The sequence below is a fragment of the Dendropsophus ebraccatus genome, chromosome 3, assembly GCF_027789765.1.
Source record: "Dendropsophus ebraccatus isolate aDenEbr1 chromosome 3, aDenEbr1.pat, whole genome shotgun sequence".
NCBI lineage: Eukaryota > Metazoa > Chordata > Amphibia > Anura > Hylidae > Dendropsophus > Dendropsophus ebraccatus.
This window is the reverse complement of record NC_091456.1, coordinates 184735051-184744865: the sequence shown is the minus strand read 5'-3', so window position 1 is coordinate 184744865 and position 9815 is coordinate 184735051.

Below are 9815 nucleotides of genomic sequence, written 5' to 3'. Positions count from 1 at the left end.
ATGCCCCCCCTGTGTTGTCCCCTTATAGATGGGCCCCCCATGTTGTCCCCTTATACATGCCCCCCTATGTTGCCCCCCCTTATAGATGGCTCCCCCTGTGTTGTCCCCTTATAGATGCCCCCCCCGTGTTGTCCCCCTTATAGATGGCCCCCTCTCCCCCTATGTTGGCCCCTTATAGGCCCATGTTGCCCCTTCTTATCGATGCCCTCTCCCCCTATGTTGCCCACCTTATAGATGGCCCCCTCTCCCCTCATGTTGTCCCCTTCTCCCCCTATGTTGGCCCCTTATAGGCCCTCTCTCCCCCTATGTTGCCCCTTATAGATGGCCCCCTTTCCCCCTATGTTGCCTCCCCTTATATATGGCCCCCTCTCCCCCTATGTTGCCCCCTTATAGATGGCCCCCTATCCCCTATGTTCTCCCCTTATAGATGGCCCCCTTCTCCCCTTATGTTGCCCCCCCTTAAAAAAACACAACTCAGCTAACAATCCGCTCCCCCATCGAGCCTCTCTTCTCCTGCAGGCTCCGTCTGGCCCCTGGATGATGCACAGCTGCCTGGGGTGTCCTATTCCTGGGCAGCGCGCGCATCAGAGAGCTCCATGTGCGCCGGGGTTGGTACTTTCGGCAGAGGGAGCGTCTCTAACGTGCGCTCCCTGTACCAGAAGTCACGGCCACAGGCACACAGTGGGGTCTCTGATGAGTCCGCTACCAGGGAATAGAACGCCACATCCCAGGCAGCTGTGCATCATCCAGGGGCCAGTACGAGCCAGATGATCCCGTCTTTCTCCTGGCCCAGTGACTCCTTTTCCCTACGGTAGGAGCATTTGCCAGAAGTGCCCTATGGCCAGTCCGGCCTTGCCAAGGGTAAAACTGCTTCCGAAAAGGACCTGGGATGCATGGGATGCATCAAAAGAGGCCGAGATGCTAAAGATGAGAACATAGTTTTGCCTCTTTACAAATCAAATCATTAAAAAAGGTTAAAAGGAAGCCCGGATGCGTTTATTGAAAATTATAATATTACAAGTTATGGGCACAAGATTACATGTGACAGGACACTGATCCAGGAGTTATTCTGTTGGGGCAATTGTCATCTGACTCGCGGTAGGGTTTCTGTAGGTTGAACTTGATAGACTCTTGTCTTTTTTCAACCTTATTAAAGGGGTTATCCAACGCTACAAAAACATGGCCACTTTTCCCCCTCTCTTGTCTCCAGTTCAGGTGTGGTTTGCAATTAAGCTCCATTTACTTCAATGGAACTGAGTCCCAAATCCCACCCAATCTGGAGACAAGAGAGGGGAAAAAGTGGCCATGTTTTTGTAGTGCTGGATAACCCCTTTAACTATGTAACAATGACATTCTACCCTTAGGCCTTTGTCCTGCTCAGGAGGAGATAGCTGCCCATATGAGGCTCATTTATCTGCAGAAAGTGGCCGCAGTTATTACTTCAATATTTTAAAGAACAGAGTGAAGTGGCTAAATGTATGTGAAACCTGCATGAGCTGACTACGTGAGTATTTTGGTATTTGACTCATCAATGTGGGCAGCACTTCTTGCGGTCATCTGGCTTTATAGAAACTGTATGAAGCAGAAGGATGAGTGGGAGTTACTTTCCAGGAAGGCAGTGACCTGGATTAAGGGTCGTATTACACAGCCCAAAGTGAGCGGTGATCAGTGCTTGCCTGTTGAGCCCATTACACGGCTCAAGAATCGTGTAGCAAGGGCTGTGACTAATATGTGAGCAGCCGGCTGGGTCTATGCATTTGACCAGAGATGTGCATTGAGCAATGTCCGGGTTATAAATAGTTGTATGTAATCCACCTGTCGAGCCCAGTCATATATCTGATGCTATATCTGGTTATAGAACTCTTCATTAATTTCTTAATTATTTAGTAGAATTCCATTAAATGGTTATTATCTTGTGAAGGGGTATAACTAACATATAAAACATATACATAATATAACATATATAACATATACATAAATTTAGGCCTAGGAAGGCTTGGAGTTTTGTGACATTGGATTATAGAACAGCACAAACCTTGTTCAAAATCATCACCTGATGATTGGTCGGGGTCTGACCTCTAGGAACCCCCCATCGATCCTGAAAGTGAAGAGACTGCAGCGCTGATTTAACTCTGCATGCCCTTCTATATTTGCTCTGCACAATGGTTTTCCTTGCCACTCGCCTGTCCCCCAGTATCACATTATGAGATGGGAACTCTATAAAATCCGTATTTTTGCGGATGCGATCTGCAAAAAATACGGATTCCGCAAATAGTTTTTTTTATTAAGTACTCTTTTTAATTTTTGCGGATCAGCAAAAAAAATACAGATGGAGTTTTGCAGATTGGGGATGAAAAATTGCGGACCCAAATTTGCGGAGTGAAAAATGTACTTATGTGTGAATAGGCTTGCCATAGGCCACAGCTTTATCCATGTTTTCTGTACCAACCGCCGGAGATACTGCTACTACCTGTGTACCAACCTCCGGCAATACTGTTACCAGGGGCGGTCTTGGCATTTCTGGGGCCCCAAGCGAAGTTATGTCTGGGCCCCCCCCTCGACACGCACTCCACAATATTAGACCGCTGTGTGCTGCCAGTAGTATATACCCCTTGTGCGCAGCCGCCAGTAGTATACACACCTTGTGTGCTTCCCCTCAGTAGTATATACCCCTTGTGGGCTTCCCCCAGTAGTGTATAGACGCCTGTGTGTTCCCCTAGTTATATATAGCCCCCCGTGTGCTCCCCCAAAAGTATATAGACCCCTTGTGTGCTGTCCCAGTTGTATATAAACCCCCTGTGTGCTGCCCCCAGTAGTATATACCCCTTGTGGGCTTCCCCCAGTAGTGTATAGACGCCTGTGTGTTCCCCTAGTTATATATAGCCCCCCGTGTGCTCCCCCAAAAGTATATAGACCCCCTGTGTGCTGTCCCAGTTGTATATAAACCCCCTGTGTGCTCCCCCACTAGTATATAGACCCCCTGTGTGCTCCCCCACTTGTATATAGACCTCCTGTTTGCTCCCCCACTTGGATATAGACCCCTGTGTGCTCCTCCAGTAGTATATAAACCCCTGTGTGGTTCCCCCAGTAGTACATAGACCCCCTGTGTGCTCCACCAGTATTATATAGATCCCTGTGTGCTTCCCCAGTAGTATATAGACCCCTTGTGTGCTGCCCCCAGTTATATATAGACCCCCTGTGTGCTCCCCCAGTTATATATAGACCCCCTGTGTGCTCCCCGTTATATATAGACCCCCTGTGTGCTGCCCCCAGTAGTATATGGACCCCCTGTGTGCCCCACCAGTAGTATATAGACCCTCTGTGTGTTCCCCCAGTAGTATATAGACCCCCTGTGTGCCCCACCAGTTTTATATAGACCTCTGTGTGCTCCTCCAGTAGTATATAGACCCCCTGTGTGCTGCCCCAGTAGTATATAGACCCCTGTGTGCCCCCCAGTTATATATAGACCCCCTGTGTGCTGCCCCAGTAGTATATAGACCCACTGTGTGCTCCCCCAGTAGTATATAGCCCCTGTGTGCTCCCCCACTTGGATATAGACCTCCTGTGTGCTCCCCCAGTTGTATATAGACCCCATTCTGCTGCCCCAAGTAGTATATAGACCCCCTGTGTGCCCCACCAGTAGTATATAGACCCACTGTGTGCTCCCTTAGTCCCAGTAGTATATAGCCCCCCTGTGTGCTCCCCCACTTGGATATAGACCTCCTGTGTGCTCCCCCAGTTGTATATAGACCCCATACTGCTGCCCCAAGTAGTATATAGACCCCTTGTGTGCCCCACCTGTAGTATATAGACCCCTGTGTGCTACCCCAGTAGTATATAGACCCACTGTGTGCTACCCCAGTAGTATATAGCCCCCATGCGTGCTCCCCCAGTAGTATATAGCCCCCCTGTGTGCTCCCCCACTTGGATATAGACCTCCTGTGTGCTCCCCCAGTTGTATATAGACCTTATTCTGCTGCCCCAAGTAGTATATAGACCCCCTGTGTGCTGACCCAAGTAATATATAGACCCCTCTGTGAAGCCCCAGTAGTATATAGCCCCCCTGTGTGCTCCCCAGTTATATATAGCCCCCTATGTCTTCCCCGTTATATAGCCCCACTGTGTGCTCCTCCCATTTATATAGACCCCCGCTGTGTGCTCCCCCTTCCATATAGTATATAACACAATAAAACAAACACTTATACTCACCTGGGTCCGGGCGTCTCCTCTTCTCTTCACTCTTGTGGCCGAAAGGGTTTTCCCTGCGGTCACAAGAGGCTGCGCTCCCCCTGTCCTGGCGACGATGCTCCAGTGATGTCACTGGAGAACTGACACCACAAGGATAGATCGGCCACTTGTGACCGCAGGGAAAACACTTCCTGCGGCCACAAAAGTGACTGACAGGAAGGGAGCCAATGGCTCCCGCCCTGTCAGTGCTGCTGCTGCTGCATGTAACTGTGAGCGCTCATTACGAGTGCTCATAGTTACAGTTCAGATCACAGCAGCAAGCGGGGCAGCGGCCCTGTCTTGCAGTCTTGAGCACAAGAGAAGAGCGGGGCGTGGGGTGCTTGGTGCCAAAGACCGCTACTGACTGCTACTACCCTTGTACCAACCTCTGCTGATGCTGCTACTACCCGTGTGCCTACCTCCAGAAATACTGCTACTACCCATGTATGAACCTCCGGCAATACTGTTACTACCTGTGTACCAACATCTGCTGATGCTGCTACTACCCTTGTGCGGACCTCCAGCAATACTGCTACTATCCATGCACCAACCTCCTGCAATACTGCTACTACCTGTGTACCAACCTCTGGCTGACTACTAACAATGCTTCTCTCCGTCATGCTACGACCTGTTTACGAACCTCTGGTCACTACTGACAAAGCTTCTCCCTACCATACTGCTCACATACCAGCTCACTACAGCACATTCGTACAGCACAGCAGGGACAGCATACAGTATGGAAGCAGATGGACTACGTGCAGCTCTGCATCTGGCGGTACGGAACATTAGGGATGGCGGCAGGTGACGGTATTCATATCCTGCATGCACCTGCTCTCAGGGCCGTATTTACCACTAGGCACCCGTGGTCCGGTGCCTAGGGCAGCCCCTTGCAGGGGGGCAGCACCAGGGAGCAGGGGGACAGAAAAAACTAATTTTTTTTGTTTTTATTTTATTAGTTTCCCTCCTCCCGTTCAGACTTGCCAGTAAATGTGGTGTCTTTTCCAGGGGGGTGGGGGGTATGGTGGTATTGGTCAGGTCTGGTATCGCCAATAGGTGCGTGTAGTTGGGGCGTCTTCAGGTTTAGTGCCTAGGGCAGCAGCAGCTGTTAATACAGCCCTGCCTGCTTTGCAACGGATGATGAAGTTAGGGGACAACGGCTAAAAAAAGAATCACCGCTGCATGCCCTAGTGTTCTTTTCGGCAGGCATGCTTCCAAACGAAGACTTTCCTAGGTCTTACATTAAGGGGAGAACTTATATTTAGCAATTCAGCTAAACCTCTATTAGGTCCTATTTTAGAGGACGTATTATTTTCAGGGGAAAACGGTAGATGTGGCTACCCTAGCAAATTCTTTTCTAAATTTAGGTCTAGGAAGGCTTGGAGTTTTGTGATATTGCATTATAGAACAGCACAAACCTTGTTCAAAATTCTGGATACTCTCCTTTAACTCTACATGTTCTAAGTATCTCAATGTTTTCCACTTAACGAGCTTTATCTTTTACCTGATTGGTCCAAAAAAGGTCAGCACCCTGTTAGACCTCTCCAAATGTTCAATGAAGATGGCAGAGAAGATGTCAATGTTGTCTAGATAGATCAGCAGCCACTCCAAATTCAGGTCCCCGATACATTAACTGTTGAAAGGTGACTACAGCATTAGTTAGCCTAGGAACTCATATAACCCCATAGGAGTAATGTAAGTAGTCTTCTTTTTATCGTTTTCGGCAACTGAAACTAGCCAATACCTGTTACCTAGTTCCAACATGGAGAAATATTTGGCCCAAGGATTCTTCCCACAATATCTTTTTTGGCGCCTTTTTTTTGCTTATTTTATAATAATTGACTAAAAATAATGTTTGGCCTCAAATGGCCAAAACAAAAATGTTGTGGGAGCATAGCCATGAGCTGAGCATCCCTTTGTAGATATTTCATGCTCTAGTGTCAGGTCAGGTCAAAATCTTCTACAATGCACTTGAATTAGTGCCTATCGATCCTCCTCTTCTTCTCTACTGTGGTTAGCTTCTCTTCCTCAATGTGAGCCTCCTTCCTCAATGTGGCCTCCTCCAGTGTACAGCAAGGGAAGGTCTTTGAGAGTCAATTGGCTTCACTTGCCACTGAGTGGGTCCTTGAGTACTTGACCAGAGTAAGTAAAACACAAATCCCCAGCCACAGCTATAGCTTCCTCCTAAATTACCGGCTTGATAAAAACGAGAGCACCCCTCAAAACATGGCACATGCCCACTAGCATGGGCACCACCACTTCCTGGCTACTAAAATCCAGTACTTGGGCTTCCAGGCTCAAGTCACGCATCCATCATTTTCACAATTGCCATAAGACCTCAGTTTCTCCCTCCTGGCTCCTAGCTTCTCCCTCCTTTGATACTGTGGTACCCACTCTCCAAAAAGCATCCAACCTGTGTAGACACCCTCTGTTCTATCAGTATTTCTGCAGATGGTATTGCATTGTACCCAAGGCTTTATATGGAAATGGATCCTTTTGTGTTGTCACCAATGGTGTCTTGTAGTTAAAGGGGTTATCCAGCGCTACAAAAACATGGCCACTTCTCCCCCTACTGTTGACTCCAGTTCAGGTGCGGTTTGCAATTAAGCTCCATTTACTTCAATGGAACTGAGTTTCAAAACCCCACCCAACTGGAGACAACAGTAGGGGGAAAGTGGCCATGTTTCTTGCTCTTAAAGAAACCCATGTCACTCTTAAAGGGACCCATGTCACTCTTAAAGGGACAGGAGCCATGTTGCTTATAAAGGGACCCAGGTCACTCTTAAAGGGACCCAAGTCGCTCTTAAAGGGATGGGATCCAAGTCGCTCATAAAGGGACGGGACCCATGTTGCTCTTAAAGGGACCTATGTCTAAAGAGCGACCTGGGTCCCTTTAAGAGCGACCTGGGTCCCTTTAAGAGCGACCTGGGTCCCTTTAAGAGCGACCTGGGTCCCTTTAAAAGCGACTTGGGTCCCTTTGAGAGCGAAATCGGTCCCTTTAAGAGTGACCTGGGTCCCTTTAAGAGCCACTTGGATCACTTAAAGAGCCACTTGGGTCCCTTTAAGAGCGACTTTGGTCCCTTTAAGAGCGACCTAGGTCGCTCTTAAAGGGACGGGACACAGGTCGTTCTTAAAGGGACGGGACACAGGTCGTTCTTAAAGGGACGGGACCCAAGTCGCTCTTAAAGGGACGGGATCCATGTCGCTCTTAAAGGGACGGGACCCATGATGCTCTTAAAGGGACCCAAGTCGCTCTTAAAGGTATGGGACCCAAGTCGCTATTAAAGGGACCCATGTTGCTCTTAAAGGGACGGGACCCATGTCTCTCTTAAAGGGACCCATGTCGCTCTTAAAGGGACGGGACCCAAGTCGCTCTTAAAGGGACGGGACCCAAGTCGCTCTTATAGGGGCGGGACCCAAGTCGCTTTTAAAGGGATGTCACCCAGGGTTAAAGTTTCGGGGGCGTAGTTTGCTGCCGAAGAGAACAGTCGCATGTCGTCTAAGCTCCTGCAACTCTAACAGAAATCTAGCGATTTGACAGCAAATTCCCGACTTGTTTCACACCAAGGGGATCCCTGACCTTCCTGACTCTCCCCCTTAGATGAAGACTACTTCAAAGAGGGCTTCCGCTGCTGTTCGGCGAAAAATCCTCTCTTCTCTGCCGTCGGACAGATCTCAGCAAGATGGCGCCGGCTCCTACATGGATTGTCAGCGGGACCTGACTTTCCTGGATAGCAGAGCTGTGCGGCAGACTTCTCCGGCACTGGAATCAGCGGCCCGACAGAGAAAGAACATAACGGGTGAGCAACTATCCCCTCCTCAGCCTAAAAGGAGGAATCGGAGGAGGAAGCGTGCCGGCTCTAATACATGTCAGCGACACTCAGCCCCTGTAGAACGGCAGCAGCAGCGGCAGCAATATCTTCTCTCACCCTATGCTGCCCCCTTCCTGATGCCTCCTTTTTCCCCACTTGCTGACACTGATTCCCAGCATTCAATATTGGATCCCTGCCTGCCTGAACTCCTATCTGCCAAACCTTACCAGGGAGCCACAAAATTGACTCTAATGGCTAAAACACCTTCGGATCAGGGGTCTCACTCATCTGATATACCTGATCCTCTAGATGATTTACTCTGAGATACTGACCCCTTCACCATGTTCCCACTAAAGGAACTGCTATTAGCCCTACGAAACTCTATACGTGCTGATCTAGACCGCGCTATTTCAGAAATTAAGGAGTCGGTGCGATTAGCGACTGAAAGAATACAATGCTTGGAAGACACTTTATCCAAGGTCATAAATGAACATAATACGCTGCTAGCTTCACATCATCTTTTGGAATCCGAATTGATGGCTGTTAAGCATACATTGGCCGCAGTGGGCAATCGTACCCGAGAACACAATGTCAAACTGAGGGGCGTCCCTGAAATAGTTCAACCTTCTGACTTGCCTAACTTTGCTAGAGGATTCATTGAGCACATGTTACCAGCTCTAAAACAGGATGAGCTACTTGTTGACTGGGCGCACCGAGTCCCCAAACCTAACCATATGCCCTCTGATGCTCCTCGGGATGTAGTCATAAGGATTTGCCATCTCCATGTTAAAAGATCACTCTTAGCAGCTACTAGACAAAGGAATGCTACATCTCCCAGATTTGCTCAAATCTCGGTCTTCCCTGACCTCTCTGCCTTTACCCTGGCTACACGAAGGCAGTTCGCTCCAATCACTACAGCTTTAAGGAACAGTGGGATCCCATACAGATGGGGGAAGATGAGTGGACTTGTCATTAAGCAGGACTCCGGCTCTACTTTACTTCCAGATGTCAATGCTGGCTTCCAATTCCTAAAGGACTGTAAAATTGCCCATCGCAGTGACAAAGTCATCCCGTCGCCATCTTAAAGGGACACTGCAGATTATTGACATTCCCCTCGGTTTAGAATATGCTCCGCTCTTTACAAAGTTCAGGACTCCTAACAGCGAATTCTCCACTACTATTCTTATCTTTTATCCCTACGGCTTAAACTGGACTAATTTCCCTCCTTGGTCTGTGCTGCGTGATACCCATAACATCGGACTACTCGCAGCGTTTCGATTTCACATGTTTGTTATTGCCTAGAGCAATTTTGAGTGTTTGCTTCCTCAAGAGATCATACATATTCATAGAGCATTTCACTATATATAGCAGCGAACGGTTGGACATATATATGTTGTATAAACAAACTACTTCATATGCATCTCCAACTAATCTTCACTAAGACATATTGGAATAACCTCATTTTAAGCATGTTTAACTTTTCCGACAGTTTTGCAGCATAGCACTCATTTCCTATAACTCCTGTTTAATACATGTACTAAGCACTTGTGTTTTCCATAGCTTATGACAGCTCTCTAATTATGTTTTCCTCAACTATGGTTAGAACTAGCTACTTAATAGATAGGATTCAGTTAGAAGCGTGTCTCATATACCTTACATGATGTGAATCCTTCCACTCTAGCGCGTATACTCTATATTCATACCTTACACTTATATGTATATAGTATGCTACTGTTCGGTGTACCTACTAATGTTTCTATACCTGCAATGTATATCTTG